At 45.2% G+C, this 21,956-nt stretch overlaps 1 non-coding gene across 1 annotated transcript; it reads right to left on the bottom strand.

Annotated features, from left to right (window-relative positions):
- Positions 1-536: 536 nt before the first annotated feature.
- Positions 537-645, bottom strand: LOC136547692 (small nucleolar RNA R71). Its single transcript, XR_010781656.1, has one exon. It is a non-coding gene; the product is annotated as a small nucleolar RNA R71 (small nucleolar RNA).
- Between the last annotated feature and the right edge of the window lie 21,311 nt (positions 646-21,956).

The raw sequence follows: 21,956 nt of genomic DNA, 5'->3' as shown, positions 1-21,956 counted from the left end.
TGCGGAATCCTCCAATAGTCATTAAGAAATATCAACAAGCATTTCTAGCGCCATTGCCGGGGAAGGCAACTGGCCTCGAATTTATAAGACTAAATTTTTTAGCTAGGTTATTTTTAGTTATCCTAGTTAGTTTATCCTTTTTTCTCATATCCTATCACTACCCTACACGATCATGGGTGATAAGTCCATTCATGATTTTTTTTGCACCCTCGGCTACTAATATAGCCACCGGAACCAATATTATCAATGAGGATGCTAACTTTGAGCTTAAGCCAGCGTTAATTACGATAGTTCAAGCTAGTCCGATCTGTGGGAAAGCCCTCGAGGATGCAAATGCTCACCTTCAACATTTCTTGGAGATTTATAGCACATTCATCATTAGGGAAGTGATCCAAGAGGCTATACGTCTTTGCCTTTTCCCCTTCTCTTTGTTAGGAAAGGCTAAGCAATGGTTTTATTCTAACCGCAATGCTGTAGATACCTAGGACAAGTGTTCCAACGCTTTCCTAGTTAAGTTTTCCCCATGGGAAAGACTAATGCTCTACGCAATAAAATCTCTAGTTTTCAACAACTAGCAGATGAGTCGATTCCCGAGGCTTGGGAATGAATGCAAGAGTATGTCTCTGCATGCCCACACCATGGCATGGAAGACTAGCTTTTGAACCAGAACTTCTACCATGGATTAGTGCCGTTAGATAGGAGCCATTTAGATGCCGCTGGTGGAGGTGCATTCTTTTCGCTAAGTGTTGCATATGCAAAGACACTGAACGAGAAGATAGTCTCCAACCAAGGATGGAGTGACGATCGACTCCAACCCTGTAAACGAGTTATGCATTCAATTAAAAAAATTGACATGCTTGCAGCTAAGATGGATCTATTTGTGAAGCGAGTGGAACATTATGAGAAGGTGAGTGCCCAAGAGACACACAAAGCCATGGATTCCCACATGACTTGTGAAGTCTATGGAGATGTTGGACATTCAGGCAATTCCTGTCCCAAAACCTAAGAGGACCTCAACTTTGTCAAAACTGACAACGGGTTCCATCCACAACATCAAGGCTAGAATCAGCGCTCTAACAACTAGGGAGGTAACAATTATTACTCTTCTTCTCGTTTGAATAATCAAGGTAATAATAGTTATGCTTTCTTGAAAGATCTTGTTTATGGTCAAAGTAGAGTGACTGATAGTGTAAATAAAAAGTTGCATGCTCATGACAAGATATTGGAAAATATAAATGCTAAATTGGATGACTTTTCTTCTGTCTTAAAGAATCAACTTAGCTTTAATAAGATGATAGAAACCCAATTAGCTCAAATTGTTGATGCTATCCCATCGTATGAAAAAGATAGAATTCCTGGCAAACCTAAGGGAACAATGGAGACTACCAACCTTGTTATGGCAAGGTATGACTTCTCTGAGAATGGTTGGTGATTTTCTATTAAGAAAGGTGATCCTAGGAACCTAATCATTACTTGCTCCATAGGCCCCCACACTTTTCATAATGACGTTTGTGATCTAGAGTCTAGTGTTAACATAATGTCTAAAGCAACTTATGACAAATTGTTCTACACTACCTTAGTGCCAACTTCAGTTTACTTACAATTGGTCGATCAATCTACCTGTTACCTTGAGAGAGTAGCCACTGATTTATTAGTCAAAGTTAGGAGTGCTTATGTTCCTACAAATTTTATGATCTTAGACATGGGTAACGTCGAGGATACACCATTAATCCTTGGTCGTCCTTTCCTTAATACTGCAAATACTTACATATATGTGGCTTCTGGGCAAATCCAATTCCACTTTGCTAGAAGAAAAGAAATGTTTGCTTTTGCCTCTAGGCAATCCCTCTTTGATGAGAAATAGGAAAATAAGAAGCATCCAAAGAGAATCAAGATGAAGAAACCAAAGCTGATTGAAGAGCCGGAGAAACCTGTCAAGAAGAAGAAGAATAGAAAGAGATGGCGTAAAAAGAAAGATCCGTCCTCAAACTCATCATCCCCTGATCCTGATCCTAACAAGGCCTCCGAGGTGAAACAAGAGGAAATGCCTCCGCCCAAGGATGAATGACCTTGAGCCCAATAAAAAGGTAAGTTTTCTATTCATTGCATTTATTTACCGCATTTCATTAGTTTCATTTCATTTCCAATAAAGTTGCTTCACATTGCATGATAGGTTAGTTGCATTTAGCTACTCTATGTTAACAAATAAAGTCTATAGTAGCTAATGCTTGATAGGATTGATATGCATTTAAAGCAACACATATTAAAAAAATATTTAGTAATAATGAATAAAATTCAGTAGCATCCCAGCTAAATAAGTTATCTAGTAGCTATAGGTTGAGCTAGTTATTTATGCATTCTAGTAGTATTAGTTAGTCAATAAATAAAAGAATCAAAAGAGCCACCAGAAGATATTCCAACCTATGCAAAAGGCAAGCTTGGGGGAGACGTCTCTCCCCGCTCAGGTATGAAAATTTTAAACCCTCTCGTTACATTCATGTTCGCTTTATATTTTAATATTCATGATCATAGAATGTAGAGAGAAGTGCCTTTAAATTATTTTGAAAGAAACTCTGCTCTAATAAAACGATGATAAAATTATTTGGAGATGATGAATAGTTGCTCTATGATACTTTGCAAAAGCTTGTGATACAACCTTAAACTTCTTAAGTTTTGAGCATGATAAACTTAGAGTTCATCTTAAGTTGAATGCTTTCATGGGTTGCAAAAGCTAGAACCAAGAATAAGCTTTTGTGAGATATGTTGTACGCCATGATTAGAGTAAATCTTTGAACCTATCTGAGGAATGGTAAAGACAACCTAGAGTTTTATTTTTGCAAAAGGCAAAACTCTCTTGCTAGAAGTTCCTCAATGGTGATAAATTCCTAATAGAACCAAATAAACATCCACTCATACATGATAAAGCCACCATAAAAGCTACTTGTTTGTTTTGAGCTTTTTCAAACCTTGTTGATCTGAATAGAGAAACTTTTCATGCTTTTTGATAAGATCACGTACACCCACATATTTAAGCTATTGCTACACTAGGGATACACAACCACATATGCATTCCATTTGCTATTGCTCTGAGAATCAAAGTTACCTCTCTAGCTATCTTATAGAGAGGCATGGGCAACAGAAAAAAAAATTTGAGAGAGAATAAAAGAGCAAAAAGCTCTAGTGTTCAAGAGAGAGAGAGAGAGAGTGAAAAAGAAAAGTAGCCAAGCCCTCTCAAAAAGAAGCTAGAGAAGGGAAACTTCTCAAAGGAGTACCACTTCCAATAAAAATACCACACATATGCACCTCTTGATCAATTTGTATGACTTGTTGCTCCTTGTGATCCAAGTGTTTGACTTAGCAATAGATTCAATTCAAGTAAGCTATGCTTTTACCCCTACCTTGAGCTCCACATAAGCTTTAGGATAGAAATTAAGGGTAAAATTCATGGCCTTGGTGAGGATTTCAAACACCATTAAGTGACTTGAGTATACCATTTGAGGAACTTAGGCAACTTTTCTTTTCAAATCATTTGAAAACCTCCAGAAAGTTTGAGCTAAACCAAAGTAGGAAAAAAGTATCTATCTAACTACACATTCTTGCAACAGCTTGTATCAAAGTGAAAGCTATAAGTCCCACATTGCCAAAACTGATGGTGAAATTTCTAAGTGCTAACATGTTCAATTCAAGAGATAGTATTTGTTTGTATACAAGTCTTTGTAGGGCGTTACATAGTACGTAACTCTAGATCCAACAACCTATTCTATGCTAAACCCACATCTTTGCTGAGGACAACAAAGGGGTAGCTTGAGGGAGCTTGTTGATGGTCACTAACATCCATTTTGACCATCAACATTCCACCCAAAAGCATGGTAAAGTGTGGTAAATCATCATCACATGTGCATAATTTTGTTTATAATTCACCTAGTTCCACTTGTGCTTGTAGATTTATTTGTATGTAGGAAATATACCAAAGTTTGACCAAAAAGGTGACAAATATGGACATATGGAGCAAGTGGACGTGGCAAGAGGCCTTGGGCCCACTTGGACCCACTGCTTGGCCCCACTAGGGCGCTACACGCCCCCTAGGTGGCCCTACCACGTCACCGATCCATGGGAGCTACTCCTAAGCCAATCACAAGCTTTCATTCAAGGCAGTTTGATCAACGGACAAGAATAGATTCTGGTGGATCCATGGTGATGGAAACGGGGATCCCGATCTTCTATCAAGTAGTGATAAATATCGTTGTGACGGAGAATGACACACCGATCTGGCTTTAGATCAAAGGATCAAATCCTGCAATCTTAGCACCACAACTCCTCAGGTTATCAACCGAGACACGGATCCGGTTGACCTCGCCAAGAAGGCTAATCCCTGCCTGCGCAACAAAGAACACAAGCAAGAACAAGAAAGAAAGCAACCAAATTGCAGATGATTGATTAATCTCACGAAGTTGGGGTCTCACAAACCGATGAACGGCAAAACTGTTCTTGACAGATTAATCTAAGCAAAACCCAAAACCTAATGTCAGTGGCGGCGTATGATTATAAAGGTCTTGGGGTCATCGCCTACCCTAGACACACCCCCCTAATGGGCCCAAACACGATACACGGTCCATCAGACCAAAAGACGGTGTCGCAGCACCCTGGCAGATTCTGGACGCTAACTTGTTTCGACGATTCCCGTTGATTCTGGAGGCCTTTTGATGTGAGACCACTTGGATTGGCTTCCTTATCAAATTAGTTTACCAACCATATGTGGATTGTTGAAAACGGAGTCCGGATGCATCTTGGGTGACAAGTTTAAGGCAGACTAGTCTTGGAGGCCGAGGCAGACTCGAAATCATGTTGGACCGGGCCTCCGGTTTCTGTTGAACGTCCTTGCTGGTCATCAATGCCTCCACCTCTTCCTCTAAGTCCCTCATGACCCTCTTCAATGTTCCTAAGCAGGATAACATCATTAGGTAGTAGTCTATTCTCAAAAATATGAAAAGGATCGCTTAAGAACGAGCTCACCTCTAAATTGAGTTGACGCATTCGAGCTCAGGTCATTGGACCTTGCATGTCGGTTGGAGGATCAGCGGGTACATCCGAAGGAGTGATGTCCTCATCATCCTCCCCCTCTTGAAACTGAGTCATCCTTGACTCAAACTCATCTTCTTCTCCCAAATAAGGCTTCAAATCTGCAATATTAAAGGTGGGACTAACCCTGAACTCGGGTGGCAACTCAAGTTTGTAGGCATTATCATTTATTTTCTCAATTATCTTATAAGGACTAGCTGCTCTTGGCATTAATTTAGACTTACACAGCTCAAGAAATCTATCTTTTCTCAAATGTAACCAAACCAAATCACCCGGTTCAAGTTTAATTTCTTTTCTACCTTTACTACCAGCAATTCTATACTTTTCATTCATTCTTTCAATATTTGCTTTAGTTGTTTCGTGCAACTTATGAATGAATTCAGCACGCTCTCTAGCATCACTATGTGTTCTCTCAGTGTTAGGTAAAGGCAAAAGATCAATAGGAGCATGAGGGTTAAAACCATACACTACCTAAAAAGGACTTACCTTGGTGGTGGAATGTTCTGCCCTGTTATATGCAAACTCCACATGCGGCAAATACTCTTCCCACATCTTCAAATTGCGCTTCAAAATGGCTCTCAACATGGTGGACAATGTTTGATTCACTACCTTAGTTTGCCCATCAGTTTGGGGATAACATGTGTAGAAAACAGCAGCTTGGTCCGCAATTTACTCCACAAAGTGTGCCAAAAATGACTCAAGAATTTTGCATCGTGATCTGAAACAATAGTAGAAGGCATACCATGCAAGCGAACAATTTCTTGAAAGAAAAGGTCAGCAATATGAATAGCATCGTCACTCTTATGACATGGAATAAAATGTGCCATCTTAGAAAAATGATCAACCACCACAAAAATACTATCCCTCCCCCTCTTAGTCCTTGGCAAACCCAACACAAAATCCATAGATATATCAGCCCAAGGAGTAGAAGGAACAGGAAGAGGCATATACAAACCATGTGGGTTCAACCGTGACTTAGCTTTTTGACATGTGGTGCACCAAGCCACGTACCGTTCTACATCTCGCCTCATCCTAGGCCAAAAGAAATGTGTGGACAGCACCTCCTCTGTCTTCTTGGCTCCAAAATGTCCCATCAATCCTCATCCATGTGCCTCCTGCAACAACAAAAGACAAACAGAGCCAACTGGAATGCATAGGCGGTTAGCTCTAAACAAAAACTCATCATTGATCATAAACTTATTCCATGTACGTTCTTCTCTACAATTTAGCAACACGTCCTTAAAATCAGGATCAAGCGCATATTGTTCTTTTACTGATTCAAGCCCAAAAATCTAACAATCAAGTTGGGACAACAATGTATATCATCTAGACAAAGCATCAGCAATCACATTATCCTTCCCTTTCTTGTGTTTGATAATATAAGGAAAAGATTCAATAAATTCAACCCATTTAGCATGCCTATGATTCAGATTATGTTGAGAGCAAAGATACTTAAGTGATTCATGATTAGAATGAATAACAAATTCTTTAGGCCACAAATAATGACGCCACGTCTCTAAAGAACGGACAAGTGCATACAATTCCTTATCATACGTGGAATAATTTAGAATAGGACCATGCAATTTTTCACTAAAGTAAGCAATGGGTTTACCATCTTGTATCAAAACACCCCCAATGCCAACTCCACTAGCATCATATTCTAGCTCAGAAGTCTTACCAAAATTTGGAAGTTGTAGCAATGGTGCGTGTGTGAGCTTGTCCTTCAAAGTGTCAAAGGACTCCTCATGTGCCTTTCCCCAATGAAACACCACCCCTTTCTTCGTCAATTCATGCAATGGGGCAGCAATGGTGCTAAAATCTTTGACGAACCGGCAGTAGAATCCTGCAATACCAAGAAAACTCCTCACCTGTGTGATGGTTTGGGGGACCAGCTAGCTCTTTATGGCTTCAATTTTCATCTCGTCCACCTCAATTCCCTGTGGAGTTACAACATAGCCAAGAAAAGAAACTCGATCCGTGCAAAAGATGCACTTCTCAAGGTTACCAAATAAACGTGCATCACATAAAGCATTAAAAACAGCACGTAAGTGATCCATATGTTTATCAAAAGACTTGATGTAAATCAATATATCATCAAAGTCAACTACCACAAAACGACCAATAAAAGTTCTTAAAACCTCATTCATTAAGTGCATGAAAGTGCTAGGTGCATTTGTCAAACCAAAAGGCATTACTAACCACTCATACAACCTGAATTTGGTTTTAAACGCAGATTTCTATTCATCGCCAAGTTTCATTCTAATTTGATGGTAGCCACTTCGCAAGTCAATCTTGGTGAAAATTATAGAACCACACAACTCATCAAGCATGTTGTCTAGCCTAGGAATAGGATGATGATACCGAATAGTAATATTATTGATGGCTCTACAATCAACACACATACGCCAAGTTCCATCTTTCTTAGGAACCAAAAGTATAGGAATGGCACAAGGACTAAGGCTTTCACGTACATACCCGTGGTCCAAAAGGTCTTGGACTTGCCGCTGAATTTTCTTAGTCTCCTCAGGATTGGTTCAATAGGCAGCACGGTTGGGCAAGGTTGCTCTCGGAATCAAATCGATTTGATGCTCTATCCCTCTCATAGGTGGCAGCCCCGGGGGTATCCTAGCTAGAAAAATGTCATCATACTCCTACAAAAGGTTAGTGATAGCAGGAGGCACCGAGCTAACAATATCATCAAGCGAAAACATAGCTCGTTTGCATACCAAAGCATAGCAAATATCATCATCAGAAATTTCAGCAAAGTCATATTTTGTTGCAAGCATAACACCACCCTTCAATTTAATCCCCTCAACCTTAGAAATAGATGTAGACTTATCCTTTTTAGGTGGGAGAATAGAATTAGCAACTTGTTGATTCTCAGATTGAACATCATTCAAACTAGCAGCGCGTTCTCTATCAGCTTGTACAATTTGAGCAGGGGTCAAAGGTACCAAAGTAATTTTCTTTCCTTTATGCTCAAAGGTGTATTTATTACTTCTACCATGGTGTGTAGCATCATTATCATGTTTCCAAGGATGACCCAATAAGAGTGAACAGGCTTGCATAGGTACCACATCACAATCAACAAAATCAGCATAAGAACCAATGGAAAATGAAACTCTGCAAGTTTGTGTTACCTTTGCTTTTCCAGAATCATTTAGCCACTAAATATGGTATGGACGTGGGTGTAGGAGTGTGGTCAAGCCAAGCTTCTTGACCAAATCAGAACTCACCAAATTATTGCAGCTACCTCCATCAATAATGACACGTGCTCGACGATTGCTGATGATGAAGAAAATCTAGAACAGGTTATGGCGTTGTAGCTTCTCAGGTTGCTGCACTTGTGAGCTGAGCAGCCGCTGTACAATGATGCTCCTATAGGCCGCCGTGGCCTCATCACCAAGGACTTTGCCATCCTCCTCATCTGTATCTTGGTCTTCTTCATCCTCAATGTCAGAGGAGCTTATGTAACCATCTTCTATAGCAATATATGCCTGCTAACTTGGGTAGTCCTTCTACACATGGCCAATGCAATGGCAGTGGTGGCACTAAATGCCCAAAGTGTGTCCCGTCGATGCAACGGATGAGGCACTCTTGGTAGGCACTTGCAAAGAATTTTTACCTGAATCTGAAGGTCGTGCGGGAGGTGCCTTAGGTGTAGCGGTAACTCTAGAGGCTGTTGGTTGCTTGCTCGCTAGTGGAGGCGCCCAAAAAGTGGTTGGCTTGGTCAGCCCTGAAGATGGTGCCGAGCGTGGCGTGTATGTGGTGCTGACCTTGCTCTTGCTCTGCTGTTCACACCCCTACAATTCTTTTTCTGCAAACATAGCAAACTAAAACAACTGGTTGACAGTGTTAAATTCTTTATAGTCAACAATGTCCTAAATCTCGCGCCTCAAATTCAAATAAAAATGACAAATGGAATCTTCGTTCCCCTCGACAACACTACAATGCATCAATCACTTTTGGAGCTCACCATAGTAATCCTGTACATATTTATCTCCTTGTTCTAAACGCATCGATTTCTTACGCAAGTCTCTATGATAAGGAGGTACAAAATGATCATGCATAGCTACCTTAAGTTCTTCCCACGAACTAGGTAAAGCATCCTGTGAAGCTAGCCCATTCCACCAAATAATGGCAAAATCCTTAAACTCACTAGTAGCTTGTCGAACTCTATGATGCTCAGCCACAAGGTGGGCGCTAAACTTTTGTTCTACTATCATCTCCCAATCAAGATATCCCTCAGCATCATAATGACCCGAAAAAGATGGTATTGTGAACTTAATCTTAGCATAAGGATCATCGGGAACACGGTGATTATTACCTTGATGGTGGTGGACACCACCCATACCTGTCATGTTGTGGCGAAGACGTCGTCGTAATCTTGCTTGTTGGAAGGCTGATCAATCTATGTTCTCATTGGCATCATGCACCGTGTCTTCTGGCAAGAGACCATCGGTGTTGCTACCGGAGACATCGTTATTGCCTGCCACAAAGGTTTCCAACTCAGTAACCTTGTCGGTCAGCATGGAAATTCATTTGTCCAATGTCTCCATGTTGTTGGCAATGTTGAGTTCAATGAGTGCGTCAGTGACAGCCTTCCTAATGGCCTCATTCATCCTTTTTTGGGCATCCTCTACAACAGATTGTAGTTGCTCTTGGCTGACACACTCGTTGAAACCCTTAGGATTGTTATCTCTAGTCTGATCACCTCCTGCCATTGTAAACATAAAAATAGGAACAAACGGTGAAAGTTATCCCTAACAAATGACTATGTGGTTGCAGTTGCAGTGGTGTCACTTTTCACAGCAAGTGGAAGCGTCTTACCAAGCTCTTACAAAGTTCTTACCAACACAAGCAGTGGGTGGCACAACCGATGGCTGGTTCGTGATACCTGTGAGACAGTGGTACCGAGATTGCAAGACCCTTTTTCTATACTGATCTAAAGAGTTTGTGGAGCTTGAAAGGCACACAAAGAATAATATGTACATTTGGCACACAAGTCAGTAATAGAAAGTAATGCTGAATTATAGTTCAAAGTACTTGTTCTCGTTGCTGGTCTAAAATGTTCCAAGTACCAGGTGTGTAACAAACAAGTATGGTGGATAACAAGGTGACAGGGGTGTGGAAAACAAGTATGGTGGATGGCAACAGCAACACAAACAAGAAACCAGATAGCACACGCTAACACAGCTCACTTTGGCCATCTCTATGTGCTCCTCTAGATATTGTTCCTCTTTTGCCCCTCTTTTTTCTATTTTTTGGGGTTGTCGTTGTTTTTTTGGGAAATTTCAACTTTTTCTTTTTATTTATTTTTTTTATATTTTTCCTTCACTTAGGAGCACAAAAGAAGTAACCATAGAAAATATGAGCTTAAACAAGTGAAAGGCGTGGCCTGTGGAAATTTCAAAAGATGTGCTCAAAATCGACAAAAAGCTTGTGACCACGAAAAGAGGATCTTGTGACCAGTTTTTGACCAAATTAAAAATCTCCGACTCCAAGTGGGGGATGGATGGATCCAAAAAAATTTCTAATCAATTTTGATATATGGAACGTCGAAATTTGAGTTCGTATGCGAAAACTAGACCAGTTTTAAGAATTGGCTCCGAATTATAGGATAAAACGGGAACAATGTGCGCAAAATTGGTCACGGAAGCAAAGATTTGATGGAAATGATGGGGGAAAACACATGAACTAGACTCTAACACAACCTAACTAGCAACAAGACCTCGACCAGGACACAAACTCAACACGATGGACTCTGAAACTTAAATATGCAAAGGCTATGGCACGGAAGGTTCTAGGACAGGAAAAAAAGTATGGCACTGGACTATGGGACGAATGTGAAACACTCCAAACTAGGGGATAAATATGAACCTAACGGTATACCTTAGCTTTGATTACCACTTGATGGAAATGGGGATCCCGATCTTCCATCAGGTAGTGATAACTATCGTTGTGGCAGAGAATGACACACTGATCCGGCTTCAGATCGAAAGATCAAATCCTGCAATCTTAGCACCACAACTCCTCTGGTTATCAACCGAGACACGGATCTAGTTGACCTCGCCAACAAGGCTAATCCCTGCCTGCGCAATGAAGAACGCAAGCAAGAACAAGAAAGAAAGCAATCAAATTACAGATGATTGATTAATCTCACGAAGTTGCGGTCTCACAAACTGATGAACGGCAAAACTGTTCTTGATAGATTAATCTAAGCAAAACCCAAAACCTAATGTCGGCGGCGGCATATGATTATAAAGGTCTTAGGGTCATCGCCTACCCTAGACACGCCCCCTAATGGGCCCAAACACGATACACGGTCCATCGGACCAAAAGACGGTGCGCGGCACCCTGGCAGATTCTAGACACTGACTTGTTTCAACTATTTACGTTGATTCTGGAGGCCTTTTGATGTGAGACCACTTGTATTGGCTTCCTTATCAAATTATCTTTCCAACCATATGTGGATCGTCGAAAACGGAGTCCGGATGCGTCCTGGATGACCAGTTTAAGGCAGACTGGTCCTGGAGGCCAAGGCAGACTCGAAATCATGTTGGACCGGGCCTCCAGTTTCTATTGAATGTCCTTGCTGGTCATCAATGCCTCCACCTCTTCCTCTAAGTCTCTCATGACCCTCTCCAATGTTCCTAAGCAAGATAACATCATTAGGTAGTAGTCTATTCTCAAAAGTATGAAAAGGATCGCTTAAGAACGAGCTCATCACTAAATTGAGTTGACGCATTCGAGCTCGGGTCATTGGACCTTGCATGTCGGTTGGAGGATCAGCGGGTACATCCGAAGGAGTGATGTCCTCATCACATGGGCCCATTGTCATAGACTTGAGAGCCTCCAACCAACTTACCAACCGACCTACTGTTCGAATTTTGACATGTGTTGCTTCTACAACCGCCATTGGGAGCCAACCACAGTGCTATGATCAAAAGGCGGTGCATCCAAGGGCCGACTGGAGCCCCCTGCCACCGCCCGGTGCCCTAGGGTGGCCATCGACTTCCCTGCTGCTATAAATACCCCTCTCCTCACTATACACTATAAATAGTGAGTGTGGAGCTCGATGGAGAAGTGTCCCATTCATTTCCAAGCTCTTCGAGCTTCTCTTAGCTTTCTAGCTTAGCATTAGCTATAAAGTAGTAGTCTAGTAGTGGAGTAGAGCAAAAATGAAGCTTCTCAGAGTCCGAAAGAGTCTTTTGGGTCTGGTATAGCTCCTTTGTAATTCTTTCATTTCTGCATTACTTTATTCTAGTATTGCTAGCTTTACTTTAAGTAATTAGTCATTAGTGCTCATCATTAGTGAGCTTAGGTGTTTATTATTTGGCATTAGTAGCATAGGTTATCTTATCATTAGTAGTCTTCATTAGTACTAGTTCCACCGTTTGGTTAGGGTGCTTTGATCTCATTTTATCCGAGCTCGGATCAAAGTAGTAAGTTTATAGATTAAGCGTGGTGCTTAGGCTATAGATTACCTGTGGATAGGGCTAGGCCTCTAGATTGTGGGGGTATTAACCCCTATACCCTTATAGCTAAGCTTGGGCTAGCCCGGATCAATGGGTCCGGTCCACCTGAAAGACGACGTGCGGCCTAGCCAACCTGATCGAAGTCCCGCACAAGGAGTCAAGGCAGATTTGGTGATCAAGCAGGATCCTGGTCGGTTAGAATAGGAATCCTTATCCGGCCATATATGGCAATTGTAACTAACTAGGATTGGTTTCTAGATCTGTAACCCTGCCCTCCGGACTATATAAGGCGGGCAGGGGATCCCTCTAAAAAACATCTCTCTCTCATTGACATACAGCAATACAAATCAGATGCAGGACGTAGGTATTACGCCTTCTTGGCGGCCGAACCTGGATAAAACCTCGTGTTTGTCTTGCGTCACCGTCTTGTTTGTGGCTTGCGCATCTGTCTGCCGACAATCTACTACCTTGGGCATACCCCTAGGTAGACTGCCGACCATATTTCGTCGACAGTGGCGCGCCAGGTAGGGGGTGTGCGTACTGCTCTCCAAGCAAACAAGATGGTCATCATCTCTGGCTCCATGGCTACGCCGAACGGCCTCACGTTCACCGTTGGCCAGATCACCTGGACCACCGGCTCCAACGACTTCATCGCCATGACCACGGAGGAGGCGTGGATTCAGTCCGCGCCGACCACTACTTCACCTACATTGGCTACGGCTCCGACCATGATGGATCTAGCTCCGACCACGGTACATCTGGCTCCGACCATGCCTACGTCACCTTCAGCCACGCCGACAACCCGTCATCCGCTTCCCCACTACAAAGGGAAGCAGATCGACAACACCGACCTGCTCGATTCCATCGATTGGGTTGGCACCAAACTTGCTGAAACCCTAGCTCTGGTAAGTACGATTCAAAGTCAACCTAATGAGCAGGTAACCGCTCCCCACAATAGATCTACCCGACCAGCTCGGACCAGTCGTCCTACGCGACTTAGAATAGATCTCGTGGTCATATCTACTCCTAAGGGGCGCTCCATTCGTCGCCAGCCGACCTTTGCAACGGCCCTCCAACTCTCCGAGTACGAAGCCTCGACGGAGAACCACCAGGTCCAGCCCTACGGCCTGTGAAACGCTGCCTCTAGCTATGTGTACAACTTACAACGCCGCTTGGATCTGTGTTTTATGCACCGACCTCGGCCGAAGCCACGTAACTTCGTCAACATGATTCGGATTGAAGATTATCGTGAAGGATCCATCCACACGGTCCAAGAGGGTGACTCTAGCTCCTCGTCTGGCACCACATCTGATGCCTCCATCCACACCAAGCTCCAGCATCACGGAGATGAAGGCGTCGAATACGATCTGGATATCCCGGATCACGCCCTGGGGTTCCCGCAATTCCCGTCTTTCCCGCCAAGGCGAGGGGGTTTGATCAACGTTGTCAGCAATGACGAACCATCGGCAGTTGGCGAAATAGAACAAGAAAGGACTGCACGCGAGGCACGCAACATTGACTAGTTTAATCACCGACAAATCGAAGCCAAAGCAGACCAGGAGGCATGGCGCATAAGGGTCCAGCCACGTGACCTCAACGATGCTTTCGACAGGGTGGGAGACAAACAAGTCTTCAGGACTCCAAGTGCTAATGTAGCCATCGCCATGGCGACAATGCAATGGCTACCGAATACCCCAGAAACCCAAGCAGTTCACGATGAAATACAAGCCTATCTGACGGCTGCTATGGCCTAGACCACGGAGATTGCAAACCAAGCTCGGGCTCCGTCCGTATCAGTCGAGTCAAGCCACAGCCACCAGCACCCAAGTCGTTCACAACCACTCAACCAACGTGGCTCGCGCAACAACGATGGCCATGACGGTGGTCGGGATGACAACCACCGTCGGGAGGACAACCGTCGTGACGTCCGGGACGATAATCATCGAGACAACCACGACAACCGCCGCGATAACCATGGTCGCAGGGCTAATGCAGATGGCAATCGAGATCGCCGCGATGGCAATAACGATCTCTGCCATTACCTCGGTGAACACGACCTGCACGCTTGCATCAACCAGACAGCCGACGATCGAGCATCCCACGAAAGCTATCGCCATATGGAGTATGACACTGCCCACGATCCATTGGGTTTGAAGCAGTTTACTCCGCACCTTTGCCAAGTCATATGGCCCAAGAATTTCAAGCTCGAGAAACTTCAGAAGTACGACGGCAAAGAAAACCTCGAATTATGGGTCATGCTCTATGAAACCACGTGCAGATCAGCCATGGCTGATGAGCATGTCATGTCTAACTACTTCCTAGTCACTGTTGGCCATGCAGGTCACCAATGGCTGGTCAGCTTGCCGGCAAACTACTTTGATTCTTGGCAGGAGCTTAAGCAAGCCTTCATCAACAATTTCATCGCTACTTGTGAACAACCGGGCAACAAGTACGATCTGCAATAGATCCGAGACCAGAAAGATGAGCCACTGCGCGAGTACGTCCGGTGTTTCTCAGAGATGCACATCAAGGTCCCATCAATCTCCGACAATGAGGCAATCGAGGCTTTCATCACTGGCCTCCGCTTCCATGATGCCCTAAGAGACAAGCTCCTCCGGAAGAGACCTGAATCGGTCACAGCGCTCCTAGCCACCGCTAAGAAATATGCGGACGCCGACAACGCTAAGAAGATAAGTATTGAAGAAGTAGCAAGGGTTCCACGCTCTGACCACCCTCCACACCACGATGACTACCGCGGCAACCGTGGTCGGAACGACAATTTTGACCGCCGCAACCAGCGCAACAACTCCTGCGACCACCACGACCAACGTAATCAGTGGCATAACTGCCGTGACGATTATAGGAGCAAGCGTGCTCGGGAAGACGACGGCGAGGTCAATACCGTTAAAAAGGGTGGCGGACGTCGTAATTACGAAGACGACTATGCCAAAGCATTGAAAGGGCCCTGCCAGCTCCATCCTAAGTCAAACCATACCATGGAAAACTGTCGCGTTCTCAAGTCTATCTATACGCGTCAACAGGCTCCGGACACATCCGACAAGCCTAACGATGTAGGGGAACAGCGCAACGAGGATAACGATGATGACGATGTAGACCCTCGTCACAAGTACGTCAAGCCAACCGATCACGTGCACACCATCATCGGAGGCAAAGTGTCCATCGAGACCAAGCGAGAACGCAAGCTGCTCGCTCGTGCTTGCTTGAACGTGGCCAACGCCGATAACCTCCTCGCCGATCCGCGGCTCCCTCCGTGGTCTCACCGCGAAATTTCTTTTAGCAGGAAGGACCAATGGGCCGCAATACCAGAGCCAGGACGTTTTCCCCTGGTCCTCGATCCTTGTATCAACAAGGTCCAGTTTGACAGAGTACTAATCAACGGCGGTAGCTCCATCGATATACTGTTCAAGAACAGTCTGCCCGCCCTGAAGATAGATCAGGCAGATCTTAAGCCATATGAGGCACAGTTCTAGGGTGTTCTCCCCAGACAGAGCTCTACACCTCTCGGGCAGATCACGCTACCTATGCAGTTTGGGACCCCGGACCACTTCCGCACTGACTATGTCAACTTTGTGGTCGCTGACTTCGATGGCACCTACCATGCTATTCTTGGTCGACCGTCGCTCACCAAGTTCATGGCCATACCTCATTATAGGTATCTAGTGCTCAAGATGCCTACCGAGAAAGGAGTCCTAACCCTCCAAGGTAACATGTATGCCGCTTACACCTGTGAAGACAACAGTTTCAAAATAGCAGAGGCCCACGACCTCTCTATTCGCATGGCTGAGACCGTGCTCAATGCTAAGAAGACCTCAACCGACCACCTAGAGATCCCAGACCTCGAGACTCCATGCAAGAACATCAAGTCAAAGGAGCACAAGGTGATCCAGCTGGTCGACGGTGACTCTAGCAAAACGGCCCATATCGGGGCCAACCTGGATCCCAAATAGGAAGACGTGCTCATCGGGTTCTTGAGGAGCAACGTGGATGTGTTCGCATGGAAACCTGCCAACATGCCCGGTGTACCTCGGAACTTGATCAAGCACTCCTTGAATGTCAACAGCAAGGCCAAACCTATCAAGCAGAAGCTACGATGGTTCGCTCGTGACAAAAAGGAGGCGATTAGGGTAGAAGTGACACGGCTTTTGGCAGCCGGATTTATCAAAGAAGTGTATCATCCGGAGTGGTTAGCCAACCTGGTTCTTGTACGCAAAAAGAATAATGAATGGAGAATGTGCGTTGATTACACTGATCTCAACAAATACTGCCCTAAGGACCCCTTCGGCTTACCTCGCATAGACGAGGTCGTAGATTCAACTGCCGGTTGTGAGCTCCTTTCCTTTCTCGATTGCTACTCTGGTTATCACCAGATCGCTCTCAAAAAGGATGATCAGATCAAGACGTCTTTCATCATGCCTTTCGGTGCCTACTCCTACACGACTATGTCGTTCAGGCTCAAGAACGCCGGGGCTACATACCAACACGCCATTCAGGCCTGCCTCACAGACGAGATAAAAGACGACCTTGTAGAGGCCTATGTGGATGATGTAGTTGTCAAAACCAAGGAAGCGCATACCCTTGTTGACAACCTAAAACACACCTTTGCGGCCCTCAATACATTCCAATGGAAGTTAAACCCAAAGAAGTGCATCTTTGGTGTTCCTTCTGGTATACTACTAGGCAATGTCGTCAGTTACGACGGCATACGCCCTAATCCGGAGAAAGTCAAAGCTGTCTTAGACATGAAGCCCCCCAAAAAGGTGAAGGATGTCCAGAAGCTTACTGGATGCATAGCTGCTCTCAGCCATTTCATATCAAGATTAGGAGAAAAAGGGCTACCATTTTTCAAACTGCTCAAAGCATCCGAGAAGTTTGAGTGGTCGGAGGAAGCAGACGCTGCCTTCACGTAGCTAAAACAATACCTTACATCACCTCCGGTCCTCACTGCTCCTAGAGAAGACGAAACTCTCCAACTTTACATCGCAACAACCAATCGGGTGGTCTCCACTACCATGGTGGTCGAGCGCGACGAGTCAGGCCACGCCTATAAGGTACAGCGGCCAATTTATTTCATCAGTGAGGTACTCAACGAATCCAAGACCAGGTACCCACAGATTCAGAAATTGCTCTACGCCATACTGATAACATCCCAAAAATTGAGACATTACTTCGACGGATATCAGGTGGTGGTCATGACCGAGTATCCCTTAGGGGACATCATTCGCAATAAGGATGCGAACGGGCGCATCATCAAATGGGCAATGGAGCTATGCCCCTTCTCCTTGGAATTTGCAAGCCGTACTACAATCAAGTCTCACGCACTCGTCGATTTCATCGTCGAGTGGACAGACTTAAGCACGCCTGCCTGTCTGGGATCCGACGAATATTGGACAATGTACTTTGATGGCTCTCTCAACATTGATGGTGCAGGAGCAGGAGTTCTTTTCGTGTCACCATCCAAGGAGCAGCTCCAGTATGTTCTCAGGATTTATTTTCCAGCATCTAATAACATCGCCGAGTATGAAGCATGCCTGCATGGTTTACGCATTGCGGTTGAGCTTGGTGTTAAACGTCTCTATGTCTATGGAGACTCGGCTCTGGTCATCAACCAACTCAACAAGGACTGGGACACGACCAGTGAAAAGATAGACGCATACTGCAGATCGATAAGAAAGCTAGAAGGCAGGTTCTATGGCATCAAGTACATACACGTGGTCCAAGACAAGAACCAAGCAGCAGATGCGCTGTCAAAGTTAGGATCATCCTGAGCCAAAATCCCACATGGCGTATTCGTCCAAGACCTGCTCACGCCTTCCATCGAAGAGGAAGATTCCACGGTCGACAAGGCTCCGGACCAGCAATTGGTGGCTACAGTTCCGGTGCCGAGCACAACCAAGCCGCCTCCAACCACTCATGAGCCTAACTGGAGAGTACCTTTCATCAAGTACTTAACAGATGGCAGCGGTTATACTGATCGGACAGAAAACGAGCGCCTGATGCGTTGTAGTAAGCAGTACCTGCTCGTCGATGGCAAGTTATGGCGCAAAAACGCAAAGGAGGAAATCTTGATGAAGTGTATAACCCAGGAAGAAGGCGAACATCTCCTGGACCAAATCCACTCTGGCTCCTGCGACAACTATGCGGCCTCAAGAACACTGGTCGGTAAGGCTTTCCGAGCAGGGTTCTACTGGCCGTCAGCAGTAGCCGACGCAGAGAAGCTAGTCCGCCACTGTGAGGGTTGTCAGTTCTTCGCCAAGAGAATCCACGTACCAGCACATGAGATACAGACGATACCAGCCTCTTGGCCCTTCGCATGCTGGGGACTAGATATGATCGGGCCCTTCAAACCAGCTCCTGGGAAATTTACATGCGTCTTTGTGCTGATTAACAAATTTTCTAAGTGGATAGAATACATGCCTTTGGTATAGGCATCTTCAGAAAAAGCTGTCATGTTCCTCGACCAGGTCATCCACCATTTCGGCATACCCAATAGCATCATCACTGATCTAGGTACTCAGTTCATCGGGAACGCCTTTTGGGACTTCTACGATGAAAGGAGCATAGTAGTAAAATACGTCTCAGTGGCGCACCCTAGAGCTAATAGACAAGTCGAGCGGGCAAATGGAATGATCTTGGATGCATTAAAGAAGAGGATGTATAGAGAAAACGACAAAGCTCCTGAAAGATGGCTCAAGGAGTTACCAGCCGTGGTCTGGGGCCTCCGAACTCAGCCCAGCCGTAACACAGGCGTCTCACCATACTTTATGGTTTACGGCGCTGAGGCAGTCCTCCCACTAGATATAGCTTTCAGATCAGCATGGGTAGAGAACTTCGATGAGGGCAAGGTCAATGAAGTACGAGAGCTAGAAGTTAACAGCGTAGAAGAAAAAAGGCTCGATTCTTGTGTACATACGGCCAAGTACCTTGCTGTTTTGCGTAGGTATTACAACAAGAACGTTAAAGAGCGTTCCTTCGTAGTCGGGGACCTGGTACTAAAGTGAAAAATGAACCAGGCTGGCGTCCATAAACTCGCAACCCCATGGGAGGGACCCTTCATGATCAAGGAAGTCACACGCCCAACGTCTTACAGGTTAGCTCACCTGGACGGTACAGACGTACCAAACTCGTGGCACATCGACAAGCTTAGACGTTTCTATGCTTAACTACTAAGATATGTACTCCCCTTGTACTTTCGATTTACTTCAATAAAGCAATTATGATTTCTCCGACCACTCTAATGTGTCACTTTGAATTTTATGATTATTCTAACCTAGCCAGTAAAAGCCGACCACCACTCCTTGTATGGTTTTCGGAGCAGGCCTTGTCTCTGGTTCCTCCCAACACGTGCATGGGATCCGCTCTCTATGTTACGGGTGATCGGTAGGTCCCCCTTGGTTTGACTTGTCCGCGTCTATGTGTGCACAGGTCACCGTACCTCACACTCCGACCACATGACAAACTAAGGCCACACAAACTATCTAGGATGATGTGTCGAGCAAAATGATACAACTAAACAGAACATTAACATGTTCTCACTTAGTTACACCAACATAAAGTTTCAAGCTTAAATATGTTTTATACAAAGCAAACAAGCTTATAAGGATATACAGTTATGTTATTACAAGCTTGCCTGAAGAGGCTAAAGTTTACAATAACACAACTATGTCCACCTTCTACAGCTCTAAGCCTATTACATTGGCTGGTCGGGGTGCGTAGCACTTACTGCTCGCCGATTCCGACATCCTACTCGAGTCTCGGGGACTCTTGTGCTAGTTGAGCTGAAGGGGATGGCCCCGCCGATGCCTGGCTGGTCGAGACCGCAGGCTTCATTGGTTGGCTTGCAACTAATGGCATTTCCAGCTGACTCGTCAATGGCGTACCCTGTACAGGTGTTGCCCCACCTCCACATAGGTTAATGTCGCCAATTATCTTCGATGACAAGTCCAACTAGGCCGTCCGAAGCTCCTCCACCTTGTCTAGGTCTACCTCCTTCGGGTACCCAGCCTCCAGGCGCTTGAGATCGATCAGGGGGTAGTGAGCACGTACCATGCTTAGTACATGGGCACCCGTGTACTCACCCGCCTCCTTCATGAACTCTTGGAACCATCCCCATGCTTGACTGCATCTCTCGACCAGTCCGAGCTAGGGCGTCTTTGGCTCTTCCTCTGTGAACGCCGGGTCGATAAGGTCGAGGATGAGGACAATGCCAGTTGCCACTTCTTAGCACTGTTTCTTCCACGTGTCCTGCTCCTCAGTGACCTCGAGGCATCGTGCTTTCCAGCCGTCACGCTCTTTGATCATGGCCTCCAGATGTCTCTTGGCATTGACTTTTAAAACTGAACACCATACAAGACATCAAATGTTATGGCACGACAAGACAAGGTGGGCAACAGAATGAGAAAGGTGGTCTGGAATACTTACTTTTCAGTTCCTCCTTCATTTTGGTGGTGTGGTCCTGGAGTTGGAACTGGCTACGTGCCAGTTTCTTGTTATCTTCCTTTAGGCGACCACACTCTATGGTCACGCGGCTTTTCCCCTCTTGGAGGCGGGTTACTTCAGCTTCTAAGCCTGCATTATAGCTGTCACTACCAACAACACAACAATACGTGTTACACACTTGCTGTGATAAAGTGACAACTTACTTATTCTTTCCTGCTCTTTATTATTAAGCTGGCTGACCAGGTTCTGGTTTTGTGTCTCTAGCTCTGTACTCTTCTGGTCAGCGGTTTCAAGTTGGCGGCGCAAGTGTTCCACCTCGGCCACCAGTCCTTTATTATTCGTCGTGATTCCCTCAATCTGAACGAAGCACCTCTTTTGGTACCTCACGGTCTTCATCAAGTCCTGCACATAAATAAGCTAAGTCAGATAGATCGACTACATAACAGGGTCAAGTGGTCAAGCCAAACATACCTGGACTTCTATCACCAGACGCTTTGCTGCCCGTTCGACTCTTAGGGTCTCTTCGACCTCTAGGATTTCTTCATGCATAACCCATTCGTCGTTCCGCTGGCGCGACACATATACATGTTGTCGCTTATCTTGGGGACAGCCCAGGACCTCTTCTACTTCGTCCTCTTCAGCCTCCTGTTCGGGGGGCAGTGCTGGTCTAGAGTCTACAGTCTCCACGACCACCAGGGCTTTTCCACGAGCCGTTGCATCTGCAAGAGTGCTCTATGCCACTTTCGGCTGCTGCACCTCGGCTTGATCCAGCTCCCTTGGCACCAAGGTATCCGCCTCAGCAGGTTTTGTGCTCGGAGCACTGGTACTCTGTTCAGCTGTCTTCTCGACCAGCCGCTCGGGGACTAATGTCTGGTCGTCTGCCTGCTGAGGTCTCGGCAGAGTTCCTTCTATAGGCTCCTCCATGGCTGGCTGCTGGGCAGT

The sequence above is a fragment of the Miscanthus floridulus genome, chromosome 3 (genome assembly GCF_019320115.1).
Source record: "Miscanthus floridulus cultivar M001 chromosome 3, ASM1932011v1, whole genome shotgun sequence".
Classification (NCBI taxonomy): Eukaryota; Viridiplantae; Streptophyta; class Magnoliopsida; order Poales; family Poaceae; genus Miscanthus; species Miscanthus floridulus.
Note: the sequence above shows the minus strand (reverse complement) of the source record. Positions and strands in the feature narration are given on the sequence as shown.